General features: G+C 51.8%; 1 long non-coding RNA gene across 9 annotated transcripts in view; it reads left to right on the top strand.

Moving 5' to 3' along the window:
* LOC110347959 (uncharacterized) overlaps positions 1-15,626 on the top strand; it is a 44,103-nt gene extending 28,477 nt beyond the window's left edge. For 8 of the 9 annotated variants that reach the window (XR_015453175.1, XR_015453172.1, XR_015453177.1 and 5 more), the window contains one exon: positions 265-15,624. This is a non-coding gene — a long non-coding RNA (uncharacterized LOC110347959). Of the gene's footprint in view, positions 1-264 lie in introns of all 9 variants that reach the window. The other variant, XR_015453178.1, reaches the window with a different exon arrangement.
* Positions 15,627-22,139: the final 6,513 nt, after the last annotated feature.

Genomic DNA, 22,139 nt, shown 5'->3' on the forward strand with positions numbered 1-22,139 from the left:
GACCTCACACAAATCTTTCCCCTTCTCTGGGTCTCAGTTTCCCTACTCATAGAACAAGGGGGTTGGGCTCAGTACAATCCACCTCCCTCCCCAGCCCAGATTAACTGGTGAGCTTGGAGGGCTGTGTGCAGGATTACAATGCCAAGTTCAGTCTCAGGAACAGATGCCAGGACCCATCAGGGACAGACTGAAGTGGGCTGGTGCATATGAGCCTTGTGTCATTCATCTTCTTCACTCGCTTTGTGACACCCTGTACTCTGACAGGGGACAGAGGACCGGCCCTCCATGAGAAGTGCATCTCCCCTCACTGTGTGTGCCCCGGGGCCAAACATCTAATTCGAGGCATCTGACGTTGGCTCATGCAGATACGGAATAACCGCTTTCCTAAGGAAGAAGCAGGAGGGTAAGACCTCCAAATCGGAGTTCTTGCTTCATTTATTTTTCTGGTATGTTGAGAAATTTGTGCCCAGCTGCATTTATTTATAACAAACCAGAATGAGAAGTCCTGGTGTCGTCTTATTTGTTTATTGCTGAAACAAAAAAATCTATAAGTATTGTCAAGAAAGAACAGACTGAAATTTCACTATGACTGGGTTTAAATGGAACCCAAAATCTTGAGTAAAACTTTAATCACAAAATGAGTTTATGAAATGCGTGTGTGTTTGGCTGTGTGTCTATCATTGTTTGTGAATGTAGCATGTGTATATAGTAGATGTTGATGTACAAAGCATGTGTTCATGCTGAATAGATGTGACTGGAGTGTGTGCGGGTCTAGTGTGTGCATGTGGTATGCAGTGGGTGTTCGTAAACCACAAGAGTGCATGTTTGTGTTCAGCATGGTGTGTGCAATCTGCATGCTGTATGTAGTAAACAGAAAAGGTGGTACAGTGTGTGTGTGTGTGTGGGACGTGTGTGCACAGTCCATGTGTACATGGCCCATGACATGTGAATTCTGGGTACGCATGTGGTGTCCTTGCTCTGACCCACTGGCCTTGAGCAGGCCTGGGAATGACACAAAGTAGTGAAGCAGCTTCCTGGAGGACCATGCAAGGAATGAGAGTGAAGAGCCCTGTAACATTTTCAGGCCTTACTCTTCCAGGAGGAAATCAGGAATTTCTGGAGTCTGCTTTACACACCCTGCAAAACCCAAACTAGCAGAATGACTGCAGTGTGGTGGAAACCCCACTGCCAGCTCATGAAGCCCAATTGAAAAGCTTGTAGTTTCCGAGAAAGATTGCTCATCAAACTTTCCAGGCTTTTCTCCTGTCGGAGACCAGAGGAGAATTGAGGCCTAATTGGCCTCCTCGGTGAGCACAGAGGAGAAAGGCTGTTCTCAGGGGTGATTGCACATTGCAGGGAAAAGTTAAGACAGCTGAGGTTAAATTGTTTACCAGAGAATGTACTAATGGATATTGGAAAGCAGATGAATCTTGTGTTACTTTGATTGCTTATGTTTGGGTGAATAAAAGCAAGGTGAGCCAAAGGCTCGGGCTTCTCTGCGTACTCGAGATGAGAGCTGCCTGCATGTTAAGCTGACTCTGTGTCTCTGTCATTCATCCTCATTCACCCTCAGGTCAGGAGAACGAAGTAGTGGGTCTAGGTCCTGGAACAAGGCCAGCCACTTTCGTCTGCTACAGGTGGCCCCCAACATAGGCCTCAGGACCCAGGCTCAGCTACATCCTCCCCTTCAGCAAAGATGGGAAAAGGGTTCCAATGCCTGTCATTGGAAAGCTGAGCAATTTCCATGATGGATTTGGGGACTCCATCTGTAACAGCAGAGAGAAGGTTTAAGAGGTGATATTTAACTTCCACAACATCTAAAGGTAGTCACCCCCAGCAACCTGGAGGGCATAGGTGTGAGAGAGAGGGAGAGAGGCAAAGCATTCTCTCTTGATTGCCTTCAGGCAAGATGTCTGGAAGGTTTTATTCCTGGAAGAAGGACAGCAGGGATAGAGGGAGTGCGGGCCACTTTGCTAGGTGCCCTTGCAGGATTCATGGCAGCTTGTTGAACCTTGGCTTCTGCTTGGTCAAGAGGCACCATTGGCCTCAGTCTCACTGCCACACAGGACTGTGGGGTGAGCCCAGAGTAGGGGCTGTGAATGTTTTTGCAGAGTAGAAGGGACTGGCCCAAGGGGCAAGGTTGTTCCTGGCCTAGGGCCCAGGACCTAGTAGGTGTCCAGCAAACGGCTGTTGAATGAATGAGTGGTCCAGCAGGGCCATCCAAGAGAAACAGCCTGGTTTCCACTGGCCTTGGAGCGGGGCTTCCAGGGCAGGCCTGGGGCGGACACGGCTGCCTGTCCACTGCCCCCCGTTTCCTCCTTTCCTTTCCGGCCTCTCTCCCCACAACCTCGACCCGTTCCCACGGCCTTGCTCAGGCTGGGTTCCGGCTGCCATTGTTTGGCTGTTATCTGGGCCCAGCCCTGGTCAGGCTAGACCTTCCCTGGACCAGGAAAAGGGGCAGATGGTAGGGAAAGGAAGCTTGGGGTTGGATGAAGGCAAGAATCAAATTTCAAGTGTATCTGACTGGTGCAACCTCAGATGAGGAAACCAGGATTTAGAGAGGACCAAGGATAGTCCCAAGGTTACACCAAAGGGTGCAGAAAAATAATGGTCATCTTAATGGCAATGGCAATGTCTATCATTTATGGTGGAATGCTGGGATATTTTTAAAAATATTAACTACTGTTTTCCTCCAATATTTTCTTCTTAGCTCTGCCTCCATTTCCTGTAGCTAGTGTGCTGAGGCATGCCTAGGGAATGTGCAGATTTACACTGGATTACTGGGGGGCAAGGGACCTAGGGAGGCTACTGGGGGCTAGAAGCAGCCTGAAGACAGAGTGGAAAGCCTGAGGTTGACCATTTAGCAGTTGTCACTTTAGGGAACAAGCTGGAATTCTTGGATCTTTGAGTTTTCTAAAGCTAGGCAATAGAACTTCTAAAATAAGAAAATTATCATCATAATTTAAACTCAGTAGATTAAACAGAACTGAGAAAGATCTGCGAATTTATCTAAAGTGCAGCACAAAGAGGTAAATGGAAAAATAGGAATGAATATTTGTGAAGTACAAAGAAGCAACTGAGAAAGTCCATCCAGTGGCAAATAGTCTCAGGAAAAGAGACTGGCAAGAATGAGAGACAGTCTTCAGAGAGACAACGGCTAAGTATGCTTGAGAAGTAAAGGGAGACGTGAGTTTCAAATAGAGCAATCATGTCAGGCTCTGGGCCCTATTATGGTGCAATTCCAGATCTCAGAGAGAAGCCTTGCCAACCCCTTTGCTCCCCAAAGGCCCTCTCTTTTGACCTCTCCTGGCCCTGGCCACAGTGTCTTTACCTCTGCCCTGAATCTCTCACAGCTTTCATTAGAAATTCTTAGGTGGGCAAGTGCTGCCTCCTCCATGGATCTGGGAAAGGATCATCAGATACTTGCTTAGAGAGTCAGCCCTCAGTGGGTAGCCCAACCCTGCCTGCTCCAATTTCTTCATCCGACCAAAGATTAGCAAGCCCTGCTCGGAGCATTCACATGCTGATGGACTTCCTCAGGCACTGTGTGCCTACCCTGCTTAGTCCATTGCATCTTTATTGTTTTTTGTTTGTTTGTTTGTTTTTTTGGTACCAGGGATGGTACTCGGGTCCTTGCGCTTGCAAGGCAAGCAGTGGAACCACTGAGCTAAATCCCCGGCCCTCCATTGGATCCTTAAATTTCTCTGTTTTTATTCCAGATTTTCCCCCAATTCTACCTATTCTTTTCTTTTTCTTTATATACTCATGAGAAGCCATAATGGGATAGTGCTCATCTTAGTTCAGACTGAGTCATTTACCAACAATGGAAGTTTATTGCTCACAGTTCTGAAAGCTGGGAAGTTCAAGATGAAAGTGCAGCAGATTCAATATCTGGTGAGAGCTTGCTCCTGCTTCAGAGGTGGTGCCTTCTTGCTGTGTTGCCACCTGACAAAAGAGGCCAGGAGGCTCCCTCTGATCTCTTTTATAAGGGCACTAATCTCACTCATCAGGGCTCTGCCATCAAGACTTTTTCACTTCCTAAGACCCCACCTCTAATACCACCACCTCCAGTATTACTAGGTTCCCACAGATGAACTTGGGAGGGGCACCAAAGTCAGACCATCGCAACTTTCAAGCTCAGTGTTAGCAGCAACATCCTTTCATCAAATAAAAATGTATTCTTTGAAACCCAAAGCAGAAACAAGGACCCATTGGTAGAATTGGGGTGCATGTGAATGCAAGGCAGCAGGTAGAATGAAGACACGGAGCCTGACTGACTCATTTTCCCTTAGGCTATCCTGGGTACCTTAGATGGAGCCAAGTTAGGAAACCACCCATCAAAAGCTTGAACAGTTTTTCCAGAGTGTGGGGGACACAAGTTCATGGTTATGTGTCCCATGAAAAAGGGACCCTTTGGTGAAATGAGTTTGTGAAACACTGTATTAATCAAATTGAGCTGGGTGCCTTCAGGGTTTCTTGGAGACTTTGATGTTACAGTGTGCACTGGGAGTCCTGATGGACCCAGCTCCAAAAACCTACTGTTATATTTAGGACCACCCTGCAGGATGGTGCTGAGCTGGACACACTAAGAAAGTGCTCTACTTGAGAATAGTGATAATTCTTCCTATGCTACCCCCTCAAGACCTACCAAAGGATCAGCTGGGTGTGAGGCAGGAGGCTGAGGCAGAAAGAGTGCCATGAGTTTGAGACCAGCCTGGGCTACACAGTGAGTTCAGGGTCAGCCTGGAATACATAGCAGGATCCTGTCTCAAAAAAAACCAACCCACAACAAACAAACAACTGATCCCACACATGCCACCCCACCCCCCACCCCAGGACCCAGCAAAGGGCTAGACATGAAAATAGGGGGAGGCAGTAGATATTGTGCATTGAATAGAAGTGTTAGTCCTGTGGGAAGCTCAGCGATGTCCAGGCCTTTTTCTTCTGGCCTCTGTTGTACAGAACAAGCCTGGTCTGGCCCAGCATGGTTAGGTGAGCCTGGATTCGGCAGGTCCATTCTTCCTGACAAATCTCTGTCCCAGGGCTGAGCTGACCCTTTGGCCCAAGCAGGAGGCTCCCAAGTTCTGGCCAAGAGAGCTCTGGGAAACCTGGCTTCCTTCCTGGAAGTCTTTGAGGTCATCCAGGCTCTTCAGAATGGCAAGAAGAATTTCTAGAAATGTGGCAGGTCAGTGACAACCAGGCAGGATGTCCAGACATTCCTGCAGCAGACACACTTCCCCGTGGGGCCGGGCCTAGGCTGCCTTCTGCCCCCATCAGGGAGCAGAGGCCCCAGTCCCCTAACAGGCCACCTTCCCACTTCTGGCCATAGAAGCCTCGGATGTGTGGTGAAGGAGGTGAGCACCCCAGGCCATCTCCAGGGACCCAATCCCAGGATGGGCCTGTCTAGCTTCCTTTACCCTCATCCTTCCCTCTCTCTTTCATCCTCTGAACAGGCAGGTGGAAGGGGAGTCACCTCTGCCAGGTGCCGGCCTCTCAGTGACCCAGGCAGCTCTGTCTTTGGAGGCTGGGTGTTCCTAGCCCAGGAATGCTGATGTGAGGTTTGAAGGGCTCTCACATATGCAGTGCTGCTAAAGGCCATATTCTGGCTGGGGGACAGAGGGGGAAGACCTTCCTGAGACATCCATTTCTGAAGCAGGTTCCTGACTTCAGAGCCGAGGATACGAAGATCCTTTGTTTTCAAGGAGCTTCTGCTCACTGCTGCCCTTCCTCCCATGTCTCTTTCCTTTTTTGTTCATCTCTCCGGCCACATCCTCACCTCTCCCTGACCCCACCACGTAGAACTGCTATTCTCAGGAGAGGGAGCAAAAGCCAGGGACTCAGAGACCCTTGCTTTGGGCACCCTGGCTGGGTGGGAAGACAGCTCCCACCTGCTCCGCCTGAGGGCCTCTCCTTCATTTTGTTGCTCTTCTAGGGGACTCCATGGCGATGCCCTCAGCTGATTCCCCAGCTGTTATTCCTTGGTGAGGTTGGACAGGAATTTTCAATCTTCAAAAGTTTTGATTGTCTGTGGGGAAGCATGTTTTATCTGAGAGCTGGACTTGGCTTTTCCTTACCTCAGAATGGGTTTTCTGAGGAAGGAGTTTCAACAGGGCAGGCAGGAAGGGCCTAGGAGTTCTGTCCCTCCTCAGACTGGGGCTCCCTAAGGAAGGGTTCCTTCCTTAGACTAGGGGCTCCTGGAGGCCATTGCCATGTCCTCAGGGTGGCTCCTGCTCTGCCATCTGACTGGAGTGTGATAATGTGAAGGCCTTTCCCTACCTCCGAGTACCAAGAAGGTGCTGGGAGCCCAGGGCTGTCCAGCAATGTGGGTGGAGCCAGTGTTCCTTGGGGTTTGCTGGCTAAAGTTGGTCTCATCCCAGATTCTTCTCCTCAGCCATCCAGAGGCCACCCAGGCCTGCCCTATGCTGTCAACTCCCCCGGATCTCCTGAGCTTTCGGCTTGGAGACCTACTACGGAGTCCATGGCCTCGCCTGGCTCTGGCCCTGGCCCGGCTCTGGCCCTGGCCCTCTCCCCCTTAGTCCCCTGCCCAGCACCCTGGAGCCTGATTCTCTTACGCTCTCTCCCCACCCCATCCGTACCATTGTGTTCTCACCTCAACGTTGCCCATGCACCCCCCACCCTTCCCATCTCTTCACTGCTCAGTTACCCCTCTCCTGGCCTGGGAGTAGCCCTCCACCTCCCAGCAGTCTGGCCTGACTGCCCCACCCCATCCATGTGCCACCCTCTCCCCTGTTGCTTCCAGGCTGAGTGCCTGTCGCTTTACAGAGACTGACACCTCCAGGATCAGCGCTACACAAACCCACAAGGCAGGGGAGGAGGGGCTGGGCTGCAGAATGATGGATGAGGCTGCAGGGACTTCATTCCCTGCTGGGGCTGCGGTTAGGGGATCTCCCCTCTAAGAAGCCTGATATTTTCCAGGAATTTCCTGAGGAGGAGCCAGGCTCTGTGGAATGAGAGCCAGCTGTGGGGTTGAGGCCTGGGGTTGGGGATGGGGGCTCTGAGCTTCCTGGCTGAGTCAGTGACCCTCCCTAGGTAATTTATAGGCTGAGTCAGGGCTGAGGTGGCAGGTAGAGTAGGGGTTTTCAGTCTACTGAGGGGAGCACAGGCTGATTCCCAGAAGTGTGTTTGGTTGAGTGCAGCACAGACCCCCATCTCCCTATCCACCCTACGCCAGCAACAGCCTGGGTTGGAGGACAGACATAAAGGTGGAAGGGGAGAAGCCTCTGGCAGGTGCTGGGGCTCAAGAAGACAGAGGGACCCACTGGCAGGGTTGGGTTGGGCCAGCCTTGGGCTACTTTGGGTGGCAATCGCTGCTGGTTCCACACTCAGCCTGGACAACAGGAGTTCCTCCTTCCTTCCCAGGGCCTTGTCCCTTCTCAGTAAGTCTGGCCTGGGCTGCAAAGCAGATTTGAATTCTGATGTCCTTTCTGCTGTGGACCTGCTTGGTGACCAGGGTTAGCCTCTTCTGCTCTCTGGATTTAAGCCCTCACTTGGACAAGACAGCCTGGCTTCTCCTACCCTGACTTGGAGATGCTGCCATACAGTCTGGGGGTCCAGTCCAACAGTGGTGGCCAGGAAAACAAGGCCAAGCAGAAGCAAGCCTGGGAGAGAGGCCTTCTGTAGGATGTGGGCCCTGGATGTGAGGGCAGCCAGGAGGGTGGCAGGGAAACTGAGCCTGGTACTGTCATGTTGAGGGGTGGGGACAGGGTATGTAATCACAGAAACACACACCCATGTGCGCACGTGCACATCACCCAGCACTGCAGCTGGGATCCCATAGAAAGATATCCCAAGGCAAACTCCGGGAGAATCCTCCCTTCACCTGAGCTTGGCAAGAGTGTCCCAGGAGGGATGGGGCCAGCTTTCCCATGTCGTTTGGGTGCATCTTTTACATATCACACCTGTGGCAGAATCGTCCTGGAGTGGGTTCCAAGCAGGCTGCTCAGCGAGGAGTTCCATGGCCCTCATTGGAGGGGCCCCGGATACCACACATCTTAGTCAGAATCAAGGCTCAAAGGCCCCGTGCCAGAGAGGAGTCCTTATCAGGATGACAGATATCATAATTCCCTAATTAGGACATGAGATTCAACCAAGACTTTTGGGATCTGTGATACCCTCTAACTGTATACACAAGGAACTGTTTCCTTGAAACAAATACCCATCTCCAGACGGGAGGATCCTGAGCACACATGAGACCCCTGGCAGGGCTGGAGCCTGGCCCGGCCCCTCCCCACACCCCCAACTGCCCCCCACCCCCCACCCCCACCCCCATAGGGCTGCTGCAACCATGCAGGGAAACAATGGTGGAGCAGAAGTGGTGTAAGGCAGCTGGGTTCTGGGGAAAGATGGGGTCCTTGGAAAGGACATGGGGTCAGAGAGACAAAATTCAAGAACAAGGCTCCAAGATTTTGGTTCCAGCAATGGAAGGGAAGAGGCTACCACTGGCTGAGATAGGAGATGAATTTTGAACTGTTTTGGTTGTCAAAAGCCCCAAAATTGCCTGCATCTGGAACTGAGTGGGGAATCTTGGGGTCACTGTACTAGGGGTTTCCTCATGGGGAAAGAGGGGGCTCAGCTTTCTGCCCATGGTGCAGCAGAGAAAGGTCTATCCCCCTGCATCAGAGGGGCAGACACAAGGCCTGGGGCCAGCTGGGAGAGAAGCACCTCTCATTGCTCAGGCAGGGGTCTCTGCACTGCCTCTCACTGCTCAGACCCAGGGTGCTGTCCTCGTGTTCGCCCCAGTCCCAAATCACGGCAGGCCACTGGGCCAGCGCAGGCCTGTGTGTCCCACAAGCAAGGGCCCTTGGCCAGAGAGACTGAGGGTGACTTTTCGTGGCCATCCCATGCCAGCAGAGGTCAGCAGGGCTGCATCAGTTACCTGTGGACAAGGTCTTTTCCCCTCTCTTGCCTGCGTTTTGTTACTTCATTTGCCTTGGGCCTGCTTGATCCATGGAGGCAGGTATCTCACCACCTCACATCAGTGGGGCCGAGGGGCAGGAAGACAGCTCTATAGGAAGAGCCAGGGCACCCTACAGGGCCCAGGGCCCGATTCTCTGCTGATCTGCTGGGGCTTGGCAGCCTCACCCTTGGGCACACCCTGTGTGTACCTGGGGACAAAGCTGTGACTCCCAAGACCGCTCACCAGCAGGGTTCAGAGGTGTTTCAGCCACCCTAGAACAAGAGCACCCTGGACCCTTGAGAGGTCTCACCCGGCATTTGCAGAGTTTGAGCCTAAAACAGGGATCAAGCCCAGAGAAGAGCTGTGCTCAGACATACCAGCGCTGAGCTGAGAAGCCTTTCGAGGGAAGCCTGAGCCCTAGAGCGGGGGTCCCAGAGAGCCCCCCACTCTCCAGAGGCCAGATTTGGCCCCACCACTGGACAGACACCCGAGCCCTTTCAGGGAGCAGAGCCCTTTCTGCTGCCAACACCCCAGGTTTTCTCGCTCGGGTAGGAGCCAGGATTTGAGAGGCTGGAGCCAGGTGGGCCTGAAGTGGGGAGTGGGGGGTGGCTGCTTTGCATCATGGGACCTGCTCCTCCTCCCCATAAACTCTTAACCCCGATCTGGAGAAGGTGATCAGAAGGGCGGGGATTTGCCTGACCAGAAAGACATAAAATAAATAAATAATGTGCTCTGCTCAGATTTTATCTAATCAGGATTCCTGAGCACAAGACAAATGGCCTCCTGTTGGGCGGGAGGTGTAATTCATTCTCTTGGGTGAGTTTGAAGCCGGAGGGCAGGGTGGGGAGAAGAGACCCAGTGGCTTGGGATGTGGAGAACACTCAGACTTAGGGGTCAGGTAGGCCCTGGAGCTTGGGATATAGGGCTCAGGGCCAAGACCTCAGAATAACCCAGCCTTCCTCGGGGTCTGCCCAAGGATGGAAAAAACCCTTTTATCCTTTGATTCAAGGAGTTGATTTCTGGTGTTATTCTAAGAGAATACACAGGACCTGTAAAGTTTAGCTACTAGGTTGTTCTTCACTGTGTTACTTACAAACCTGAAAACCCGGGAGCAACCTAAATGTCCAATGAGAGGGGATTGGCTAAACCAATCAGGAAACATCCACAAAATAAAATGCAATGTGGCCTTTATAAGATGCTGTTGTAGCTGGGCATGATAGTGCACACCTGTGATCCCAACCCATTGTGAGTTCGACGCCAGCCTGGGCTACCTAATGAGTTCAAAGCAAGCTTGGACCATATATGGACTCTGTTTTAGAAAAACAAAAGAAAAGATATAGAAGAATGCTTAAGGACCTAGATATAAGTTTATAGAACAGTAGGCAGAAAAAGAAACAACTGATAAATATATAAAATGATTTTTAAAAATAAGAACCCAGATGCATTATGTAAAGGTACAATTCCCAATGAGAAATGTAATTGTGTTGTATACCTACAATGTACCAATAAAAGAATTTAATACAAAAAAAATAAATAAAATGAAATGATTTTTTAAATGTTGCTGCATTAAAAATGTTGGAAGGATATACAAAAAAATTGGCTAGTTGTGAGATAAGGGGTAATTTTAGATTCCTTCCTTTTCTTTGCTTTTATTATGGTTTTGCTATATCTGAATTTGCTATAATAATCATATACTAACTTATGCACAAAGGACAAAAAATAACAAATTATTTTGCAAACCAGAATGTAAGAGATTTAGCTCAGGGAGGAGCGTTTCCAGGTTGAGGAACTGCTGGGTCAAACAGCCCTGCTCTCTGTCCTCTGCTTGTCCTCTCTTTGGGTCACCTTTGTTCATTCCCAATGCCTGCCCTCGCTGCCCCCAGGATGCCACTGTCCCAGGATGGCCAGGAACCAGTGTTGGGCTTCTTTTACAGAGTGCAGCTAAGAAAGCTGGGGAGACCATGTGATGGCATCAGCAAACTCAAAGGAAGAGACCGGGGCATAAACAGTGCCCAGCAGAATGAGCACAATAAGCAGGCTTCCCTGGGCAGGGGTCTGGTCCTCCTCAACCAGGCAACCTCCAGTGGCCGCCAGGTGCTGTCCCATCCTATAGGGGAGTCCTGGAGGGGACATGGGCCCCACTGGGTCCTCTGTTGCATCTTCACCTGTAGCATCTTCTTCCCAGGTTCACCTTCTACCCTGAAAAGCCTGTTTCTTCCTCAGGTACCTGACCTTGACAATGATCTCACCTTTCAGGTGGGGCCCACGTGATCTGTGGAGTGTGCTCTCAGTAAAAACTGTCCCAGCACAGCCCAAGCCCAGGCATTCACACTGAGACTTACACTCACACAGAGGGGTCTCGGCATCTGGAAGTCCCCAGGCTCATGGACAGGTGCGTGGGTTGACAGCTCAAGCTTTTTTTCACCACTCTTCTGCCCCAATGAAGACAGGGTAGGCAGTGATTTCCCCTTATTTCTAGGAATTGAATCCAGGACCTTCATGTTGATTTATGCCCCCAGCCCCTTTTATTTCTTATTTTGAGAAAAGGTCTCACTAAGTCACTAAGTTGCTCATGCTGGGCTTGAACTTGCAACCTCCCTGCTTCTGGTTCCTAGAGTGCTGGGATTACAGCCATGTATCACACCTAGCTGAGATCACAATTCATTCCCCATTAAAAAAAAAAAAAGCATTTAAAAATAATATGAATATAGGTTCATTGTAAAATTTTTTTAAAAGTCTTTAAAAGTGTAAAGAGTAAAATAAAAATACCCTATAATGTTTGTGCTAAATGGAGACAACCATTACTACCATACACACACATATTTAAACAAAATTGAGACACTGCTATGAACATGTGTGTGTGCATATATTAACACATATACACATATAAAATCCTAGTTTTTTCCATGTTAATGACATCACAAGAATTTTCTTGGGTCATTAAGATATTCCTTGAAAATACCATTATAAATGGTTGCATAGCTTCCCATTGTAGGCATCTTAATTAATAAATCAGTCTCCTGTGGTCCCACACATGGGCTCTTTCCAGAGTTTGCTGTTATAAATAGTAATTTAATAAACATCCTAACACACATGTCTTTGCCTACGTCTCTGGTTATTTCTTTAGGGTGAAGTCCTAGAAGGGGAATTATCAAGCACAAGGCCAGAGTCCTGTCGGGTCCTGTTGTCCAGTTCATTGTGTAGTACTTCAATTGCTTTGCCTTGAGTGATGCAAGTGGGACCCTCCACAAAGGCTTTACCATCTTTGTTGCCGAGTCTGAGACCCGCAGCAGGGGTCTGCTGAGGGTGGGGTGGCTGCTGTCCTGGGCTGGGATTCTACAGCTGCCTTTAGCCCATCGTCACAGTTTCCTGGGAGCCTACAGTACCTGGACTCCTGCTGCCTCTTCAGAAAGTGCATCTCAGAAGCCCAGAAAGGAAAAGGGGCCCACCAAGGCCAACACAGGCGAGACCTGGGACTCAGAGACCCACCCATCATTAACATTACCAGTTCCCAGAGGGGTGTGTTGGACAGGCATGTGGCCCAGCGCAGCCCGACACAGGGTTAGTGGCTTGTACCAGGGCTATCTTCAACAAATACAGGATCTATTGAGTACCTAGTATGTAGCAAGAACTGAAGAAATGGCAAAAAAGAGGCAAAGGTCCTGCCATCAAGAAACTTAACATCCTAGTTGGGGAAAAGATGTAATATGCCCCCAAATATGTCTGATGGTGTTAAGAGCTGTGAAGAAAACAGCAGGGAGGAGCTGGCCTCACAATGAAATGCTCGTTTGCTAAGGAGGGGCCTGGTTGAATCTGAGGGTGTGGAGCACCAGGCCTTGATTAGGATTTTCAGCAGAAGGCAGAGCAAGAGTGAGAAGAGAGAGAGTGAGAAGAAGGGCAGGTCTGCAGGGGAAGCCTGGGCCACACTGCTGCACGGCAGGTGAGTCAGAGGGCGCAGGAGGAAGGCCAAGGAGGAGCCTCAGAAGACCCCGGGGATGCCAGTAAAAGGACTGACCTGAGATTTAAGAAAGAGTGCAGAGGGAGATAGCAGATCTGACGAGGTCCAGAGACAGGGAGTGGGGCCCAGGGCTGGCTTGGTCGCCATCCACAAGGGCTGTTGGGTGAAGGGCATCAAGGCTGGTGGTATCTGGGGCTCTGTGATTGCTGTGACAAAGCACTGCAATGGAAGTGGCTGAGGACAGCACACATTCACTCCCTTTTGGTTCTGGAAGCCAAGGGGCCAGAGTTAGTGCCATTGGGCCAGAGTCCAGGTGTCTCTCTACAGGGCTGTTTGCTCTACTAGGCCCTGGGGAAGAATCAGGTCCTTGCCCTTTTCAGTGTCTAGCTGTCCTTGGCTTGTGGCCCCTTCCTCCATCTTCCAAGAGCAAGTCACTGTCTCTGCTTCTAATTCCAACAGCTCTTTCTTCCTCTCCGGGGACACTTGGGATTTGGCCAGGCTGGCCTGGATGATCAAAGATAATCTCCCCATCTGAGGTCTTTCATTTAATCACAGCAGCCAAGTCCTCGCTACAGTAACAAGGTGTACTCCAGATTTCAGGACTCAACATTTGGCACCTTCTGCAGGCACTGAGGACTGCCGTGGAAGACAGGAGAGTAGGGAAGGGGAGCCTTAGTGGAGCTTCCGCTTGGGAAGCTCCCATGAGGTTGGCAGTGGGAGGGGCCAGTTCCAGCTACAGAGAGCCAGCCCCATTGAAGAAGTGCTGATTTTAGGGCTTTTTCCCTGAGTCTGTTGTGTCTCCTTCCCACCCCCTTCCCCAAACTCAAAGAGCAAATTAGATCTAGAATCTCTTTTGATGGTTCCATGACAAACTGCTCCCCCCCAACCTCCCACCCACCCAAGGGGCTTCCAAGCTGTGGGACTTGGGACCTATCTTTTTTTTTTTGGTACCAGGGATTGAACTCTGGTCCTTGCGCTTGCACAGCAGGGGGTGAAACCACTGAGCTAAATCCCAGCCTGGGACCTATCTTTTGAAACCACAAGGAAGAGAAACCCAGAGCTACCAAGAACAGTATTTTATTGACTTGGAAACAGTTTTCGAATCTGTATTTTTAACAAGCTACCCAGATGATTTTGATGACCAGACAGTTTGAGATGTTCCCCTCCCCTTCCTCTTTCTCTTCCCTTCAGTTAACTGTTTTTCAACTTTGTTTTTCAGTGAAGACCATTTCCTCCTTACCATGGACCAGGTCCAGAGGTTGTGCCCAGCTTTCCTGTGTCAATAGTGCTGTGTCTCTGGCGAAGGACAGCCCTCCTCTCACATGTCCCTCCCTCCTCAGCCCTCTGCACCTGCCTGAGGTTACCTGGGGCAAAGAAAGTCCCTCCTTCTGTCACTCACAGGAGGACATCTGTGAAGGTCACCTTGTCCGCCTTCCCTTGGGTCCAAGCCTTGGGGAGACCCAACCAGGGCCACCTCCCAAAGCCACTGGCCCCAGTGAACATGCAGAAATCCAAGAACCAGGCACTTCCTGAGCCCCAGCCGAGAAAGTCTCCCATCAGGGGCATGAACTGAGCTGGGACAAAAGGCAGTTGTTGGTGCAGGGAGGCAATGGGACTTGGGCGAGCTCTGCCTGGTGGGATCAGCAACTCCAGCCAGTGGCCACCTGGTCCCGCTTTGGAAGATGTGGAGAATGAATTTCACGGTGAGCTCCCTTGGGCCACAGTGCTCAGACAGCTGCAGGAGGGGACACAGCTGGTGCTGCCCCCATCCCTGGAAGAATGCCACCCCCCCCAGAGGGTCACTTGTTGTGGTTCCAGGGACCGTGGGAAGGTACCTTTCAGCTGAACCCCACTTTATTTTTCAGTCCTGGGATGGAACCTAGGGCCTTGCACATAATAGACAAGTGCTCTCCCACAAGTCCAAACCCTAGCCCTCAACCCTCACTTCTGAGGGCACAAGTTGGCTTTCACTGAAATAAAACTCCATCGCCATGTATGCAATGGGCTCAAATAGCAGAATTGCCCAGGATGTTTATTTTAAAATAAAGATTAACGAAAATAAAGAGTATTCAACCCCTCGCAGATCTACTCCATCAGAACATCACTGGATAGGCACGGGGTGGGACCAGCGTGCCTCGGTTCACTCAGAGCATCATCCTCAGACCAAAAGGCTGAGCCAGAGACTGAGAGCAAGCAGACAAGCCAGTTAGGTGTCAAGCCAATGGGAAATGACAGCCACCAGTCACTTGAGATCTCTAGGTGCCAGCTGGAGAGTTACAGACTTCTCAGACCTCATTTCTTATACTTTTTGTTTTGTTTTGAGGCAGGATCTCACTACACAGCTCAAGCTAGGCTTGAACTCACTAAGTTGCTCTGGCTGGCCTCAAATTCACAGATATCCTCCTGCCTCAGCCTCCAGAGTGCTGAGATTACAGGCTTCACCACTGCACCTGGCTTCAGACCTCATTCTCTTTAGTCTTTGAAACCAACCTAGGAAGTAGGTCTAATTATTTTCTCCATTCTTCTGATGAGGAAATGGGAGTCCATAAAGGCCACTCACAAAGCTAAGAGGCAGGGCCAGAACTTGGACCCAGATCTTTCTTTTAACTCTTGTGCCATGGAAAGGGTACGGGAAACCCTGCCCCTACCCTAGAAGCCAGGCTAGTCCATGCCCAAAGCTCTCTCATCCCCAGTGGGCTCTCTGTGACTCAGGGGTTCAGCTGTGGACCTGGGGACACAGCAGTGGTCAGTACATGGTCATCATCAAGGGAGGGTGGTCTGTGGAAAGGGAACTGAGCTGGGATCAGGGGAGGGAAGCTTCTGTCCCAGGCCCAGCACCCCCATGTCTGAATGGGGCCCCAGTGCCCTTTATGGGCAAAGAGAAGGCTGGACTGGGTGACCTCTGATCACCCAAATGCCCTGGTGTCTCTCCTCTGGCTCACGGTCACTCCAGGCACATCTGTCTGCCCAGTGAGACCAGGGGCTTATGGCACCTGGCAGAGTTTCCGGCACACAGAAGGTCCTGAGTAAGGTGGCCACCATAGATAATCAGCACTTGGGAGTTAAGCACCCATTGGTAGCTCTAGGCACTTGGCTAAAACATTAGGGATTCAGAGAGGACTGTAGACCCATGGAGCTTACACCCTAGTTGGGGAAAAAGACAGAAAACAGAAATGCACTAATTACAATTGTGCCAAGTGGTAGGAAGGAAAAGAGTCAGGTGGTTCAAGTGGAGGGGGGCTGCTGATTTAGACTGAAGGCTCAAAGATGGTCTCTCTTCATTAGAAACATTTAATCTGGAGCCTAAAGGATAAATGTGAGCCAGATGAAAACTATAGCTGAGGGGAGAGTGAGGAGAGTGTTCCAGACAAAGGGAGCAGCAGGTGCAAAGTCCCTGCGGTGGGGAGTATGGACACTAGAGGAACAGACTGATGGCCAGGTAAGCAAGCGGGAGGGGAGAAAAGGGCCAAGGCCAGATTATTAGAGTCTTATAGTAGGATCTTTGAACTTTATCTCTACTGGAAAAGGAAACCATTAAAATGCACATCATCACCATAGGCAGCAGGGGCTGCTGTAATTTGAAGCCTGAGTCTCTCCAAGGCCTGTGAACTGAAGTCTTGGTCCCCAGCCTGTGGAGCCCTTGGAAGGCAGAGGAACTTCCGCAGGCAGAGCTGTGTGGGAGGAAGTGACATCACTGGGGGCGTGGCTCTGAGGGGCTGTCGGGACCCTGGCCCTTCCTCTTTCTCTCTGCTTCCTGGCCATGGTGAGGTGGACAGTCCTCCTCTGCCACTCATTCTGGCTATGATATACTGTGCTGCCGTGGGCCCAAAGCAACAGGGCCAAGCGACTGTGGACAGAAACCTCCAAAAGCATGAGCCAAAATAAACCTCCTTTCCTCTTTTACTTGGATTCTCTCAGGCATTTTGTCACAGTGATGTAAGGCTAACACAGAGGTATCTGTTGCTGGAGAGGTACGGTGAGGGGTCCTCTGGGAGGACAGATCCAGCAGAGTCCAGAGCCATCTCCCCAGAGACAGCCTCTCTCCTGCTCTAGGTCCTTCCACGGTGGTGGCTGTCTCTCATCTGCAGGATAAAACCAGTCCCTTGCTAGGACACAATGAGTCTCGTTGAGGAGTTCAGGGAGAATCATGGAGGGGATTTTCCCCTCTAGGAATTCAGGGAAGACTTCCTGGAGGAAGTGGCACCTGAGTCACAGAGAGGAGAGTGGAAAAAGGTCAAGCAGTGGGAACAACATGAGCTGAACCCCAGCTGCCTCTCTTCACGGGAGTGTGTGGGACTTGGCATGGCTGTGTCTCTGGGCCTAAGGTGCAGCCCTATCTGTCTGGAGCCTTCCTCACACCTCGGGCACCTGCGTGGCTTCCGAGGTACTCCAGGGAGCAGAGCACAGGGAGGCCACCTGAGCCAGGGGATGAGCCAACAGGCTGCTGTGAGGACTGGGCTTCCCTCGCCTTGCCTGCCCAGCATGGAGATCTTGGTCACCTTCCCAACCTCCTCCAACAGGGTCCATTTCTTCTCCCCACCTCGAAGCTGTGCAGCTGAGGGCTGCCTTGGGGAGAGGCGTAACTAAGATCTGAGTGATTCTCCCAGGTGGAGACTGCTACTCAGGTGCAGGCTGGCATTGACTCCTGAGCTGGACACAGCGTAGGGAGGACTCCTGCTGAAGACCGGAAGGGGTAATGGGGGTCCCAGACACACAGCAGAGTATGCAGGGGAGGGCCAGGCCCTTTCTCTCAGTTCTCCCAGAGGCGCCTTGAGGCAGGAGACTGTCTTAACTTCTCTTAGAGCTGGAAGACACTATGGACACCGAGCCTCTGAGGCCACAGGTGAAAAACCGAGGCACATTTGCAATGGACCCCATGTGTGTTCAGGCCCCACCGCTGGAGCCTTCTTTAAAAACGGAGGAGGGCTGGGGATTTAGCTCAGTGGTTCCACCACCTGCCTTGCAAGTGCAGGTTCCCGTGTTCGATCCCAGTACCAAAAAAAAAAAAGACAAAGGAAGGGACCATGAGCCAAGGACAACAGGCAGCTGCCAGATGCTGAAAAAGGCAAGGACATGATTTTCCCCCAGGGCCTTCCAGAGAAACCAGCCCTTCAGACACCTGGATTCACCCAGTGGCACTGACTGGGCCTCTGGAACTGCAAGGAAGTAAATGTGTGCTCTTTGGCCATTTGCATTGTGATGCTTTGCCACAGCAGCCACAGGAACCAAAAACATTTGCCTAGAGGTGCAGAAGGAGCAGGTGGCTGAGCCTGCCCTGGGACCCTAGCTCTGTGAATCCCCTCCCACCCTGGGAGGAGAGGCGAGGTAAGGATGCCCCTGACCCTGGCCAGTGAGCCTGCAGCTCTAGGAGAAATGTGTGTGCGTGCTAGAGAGAAAGGGAGAACACATCTTCTTCACGCATCAGGGGATTTTCTGGGCACATGATCCTCCAAAGGCATGTCAGCATCTTTCTCTCCAGGAAAAAAGAGCTCAGTCTCTATCAAAAAGTCAAAGTTTTACACGCATACACATGGACAGACTTGTGGGTCCCAGTGAGACATGAACTCGGCTGCTCACTCCAGGTGTCTTTAATTTTCACAGGGCAGGAAATAAAGTGAGGGTGGGGGGAGCCCACCATGGTTCAGGGCTGAGGACTCTTGGTGACATCTGGATTTCCCCAAAGCTCCCAGGGTTCTGAGCCCCCTCCCCAGAGCTTTCCACTTCCATGACATCTCTGGGAAGATTTGACACATTTCCTTGCAGGAGAGAGCCAGTGGAATTTCCAGCGTGATTCCAGATGTGGGGCTGACTGAAATGGGGAGTCTGGCCTTGGAAAGCATCTGGGAGGCCAGCAGCCCCTGCGGGCCCCTGTGCCACCCTGCGCAGTGGTGCTTGTTCCCCATCCTCACCCCCAGTTCTGCAGGTAGGCTTTCTGTGGGGAGCAGGAGGGACCCTGTGTGCATGGCTTTGTCCATGTGGAGAAGGCTGGAGCCCCACAGCCAGGAGCCTTTCAGAGCCAGGAGGAGCACTGAGATGGACAAGAGGGAAAGGGGAATGGGGGAGCTGGTGAGGATCCCTCTGGGAGAATGGGCACAGGGCTGGGTGTGGGGCAGGCTTTGAGGGCCGAGGTAGGCTGAGCCAGGTGAATAGTGGGTAACTGTCCTGGGCTGCTGGGAAGGTGGGAAGAAAACCCTGGCTCCTGGTGCATGGGTCTGCTCAGTCCTCCAGAGAGCGCTGCTGTAGCCAGAAGGGCCTCTGGGAAACCACGGCAGGAGTAAGAATGTCACCTCCTTTGCCACCTGTCTGCAGATGCCCTCTTCCGTAATGAAAATACCCCCCCCCCAGGTGTCCTGATCCCAGTCCTTGGAACGCATGAGTGTGTCACCTTACAGGAAAAGGGAGTTTGCAGATGTGATTGTGTAAAGTATCTACAGATGGAAAAATCATCTGGGATAACTGAAGAGGGCCCATGTCATCCATCACAAGAGTCCTCATAAGAGGGAGGCCAGAAGGTCAAAGGCAGGAGAAGAGCATGTGAGAGCAGAGATTTGGAGGTGTTTTGTGCAGCCAGCTTGAAAGATAGAAGGGGCCACAAGCTGAGGAATTCGGCAGGCTCTAGAAGCTGGAAGAATTCAGGACTCTCCAGAGAGCTTCCTGAGGGAACCAGCCCTGCCAACCCCTCAGTGTGGCCCAGTGATGAGTTTGGATTTTGCCTCCAGGGCTGTAGAATTATAAATGTGTATCGTAACCTGCTCATTTGTGGTGATCGTTACAGCAGCCACAGGAAACTAACACAGCTTCCCTGGCATGGGGGCCCCCACAGTCTGCCCCACACCCTGCTGCAAGCCATCTCAACCCGCCACAGGGTGGGGGAGCCCCTCTTCTGGCCCCGCCCCAGAGCTAGGCCTGGCCGCCGAGTTGCCCCCATGGCCGCTGCCTTTCTTCAGTGTGGATAGGCCAGCCATGGGCAGCTCCCCACCTTCTCCTCCTGTCTGGGGCTCCGATCTCCCTCCTAACAAGGAGAACAAGGTTCACAGGATGCAAAGGAGAGAATCAGAGCAGACGGAGACAGCTCCCGAAGGCCTCTCTTCCTGGGAACAACACCTCCTGTAAACGGGGTTTCAGCAGACAAACTCGGCGCTGTGCTAAGTGAGGGCAGGGGGGCAGGCTGGGTCAGCGCGTGTGCATGTGGCACATCCGGAGGGCCTCACGTCCTTGACACCCCGGGAACGTTAGCTTTGCAATCCCTGCGCGCAGTCACTCCTTTTCTCCTCTCTCCTTGCTAGCCCGAGACAGAGAATACGCACAAACTATACAGGCGCCAGAGTACACTCACATACATACACACAGGGCCACAAGCAGTGCTGACGTGTGCAAAGAAGAAGTGGCACACATGTGCACACACACACCCGACACCAACAACAATCACTCTCGTGTGTAGATGCAAGCCCACAAATGCAGAAGGCTTGCTTCACACGCACCCACAGAGCACACACAGACACAGACACCTATGCAGCAGTAAGGACCACCATGTGCGCGGCGCCGGAGCCTTGAGCAGGGCAGATTCCCCTTCCCCCATCCCCTCCTCCTGCGCTCTGCTCTGGGGCCCTCTGCTGGCGGAGCCGGGACTGGCCGCCAGGCCCTTCCTGGCCGGGGACTGCGCTGGGCTCCTAGGACACTCAGCATCACTGCCTCCTCCTGGCCCACGTGACTTTCTGCGGGGGTGGGGGGATCCAGGCCAAAAGTACACCCTCCTGCAAAATCTCTTGGGCATCTTGCCAGGCCCAGCCCTGCCTGTCCTTTCAATGGGCACCACTCATATGTTTGAATTGGAGAAGAGGCCCTGGCCTGGCTGCATTTTGCAGCTCCCTGCTCTCTGGGAGCCTGTGCTGGCTCCCTTTGCCCATCCCGGGGTGCTTTGTGGGGCCGTGGGGTACCCAGCCTTGCTCTTGACTGTCCACTGGGTCTGACTCAGCTTATTTATCTCCCTGTTTGAAGCTTTACCTGTTACATCCCTCATAGCTTCCACTTTCCTGCTTTCAAGGCCATTTCCTTTCCATTTCCTCTGGTGGGGTTGGGGGAGAGTGAATTGGAGTAGGATAGATAAGCCTGAATTCAGAGCTATGGGCCTCTTAGGCAGCTACACTGACTGGCCTCAGTCTCAGTTTCACCAGGTAGAATGGAGATCATGGAATTTCTGTGCAGGGTAAGTACATGAGATGGCATCGGGCAGCTGCCTAGGGTGCTGTGCTTGCCAGGCACTCTGACATCAGTGGAGGTACAGGAGACAGAGAAGACTGTGCCTGGAACTCCTCTGAGGAACAGATGAACTCTTCGCAGTGGCATGGCAAGGGGCTGGACAGACTAGTATATGGACCGTCTGTGGCTAAGCGGCGGTCAGGGTCTCACAGAGCTTCTGTTGGTCTGATCAGGGATGCAGGCCTGAGTTCAGAGTGAACTGCTCAGAGGTGGAGGGCTGTGAACGTGGATCCTCTTCCCTGCCTGCACCCTCACATCTCCAAGCAGGAGTCTGTGGAGCTGACAGTAAACGAATATTGGTTTGGTGGTGTCTTAGTCACTTTCTCACTGCTGGGACAAAACACCCATACTCGTAAATTAAAGGAGGAGAGGGTTATTTTGGCTCATGTTTTCAGTCCATAGTCAGCTGGCTCAAGACAAAAAAACGGCATGGTGGAAGGGCCTGGGTGGAGGACATGCTTACTTCATGCAGCCAGAAGGAAGGGGAGAAGGAAGGAGCTTGCGAGGGAGATACACCCTTCCAGGTCACGCCCCAGTGACCTGCTTCCTCCAGCCAGGCCCTGCCTCCCAACAGCACATTCAGCTCTGACCTCTTCAGTGAATTAATCCCTACCTCTGAACACAGGAGCCTTTGGGGAGCATTCTAGATCTGATCTATAACAGGTGGGATGTGGTGTTATCAGTCTGCCAGGCTCCTCACCATCTTGCCCTGCCAAGCACCTTGGTATCTTTCTGTGTCTACTGGAAGGCTGTCTGTCCTAACTTACCAACAGGTTATGTTTCAAAACTGCTTCTAGGCAATGGTTTGGGGGTCCCAACAAGGAACGAACAGAACCTCAGTGGCTCTGTGTAGAAATAGGGCTCAGTTCTCCAGATGAGCCCTAAGTGCCCATCTGACCCATCTCCAAGCTGGGCAGCCACATAAGAATGAAAAAATAATCATGCGGATCTAAACAGTCAGCCTGTTTTTGATTGAAAGCTGGTGCTGGAGGAGCACAGGTTTCT

This window comes from Heterocephalus glaber, unplaced genomic scaffold (assembly GCF_053883595.1).
Source record: "Heterocephalus glaber isolate CG9 unplaced genomic scaffold, H.glaber_assembly_v1.0 deba00001457, whole genome shotgun sequence".
Taxonomy (NCBI): Eukaryota; Metazoa; Chordata; class Mammalia; order Rodentia; family Bathyergidae; genus Heterocephalus; species Heterocephalus glaber.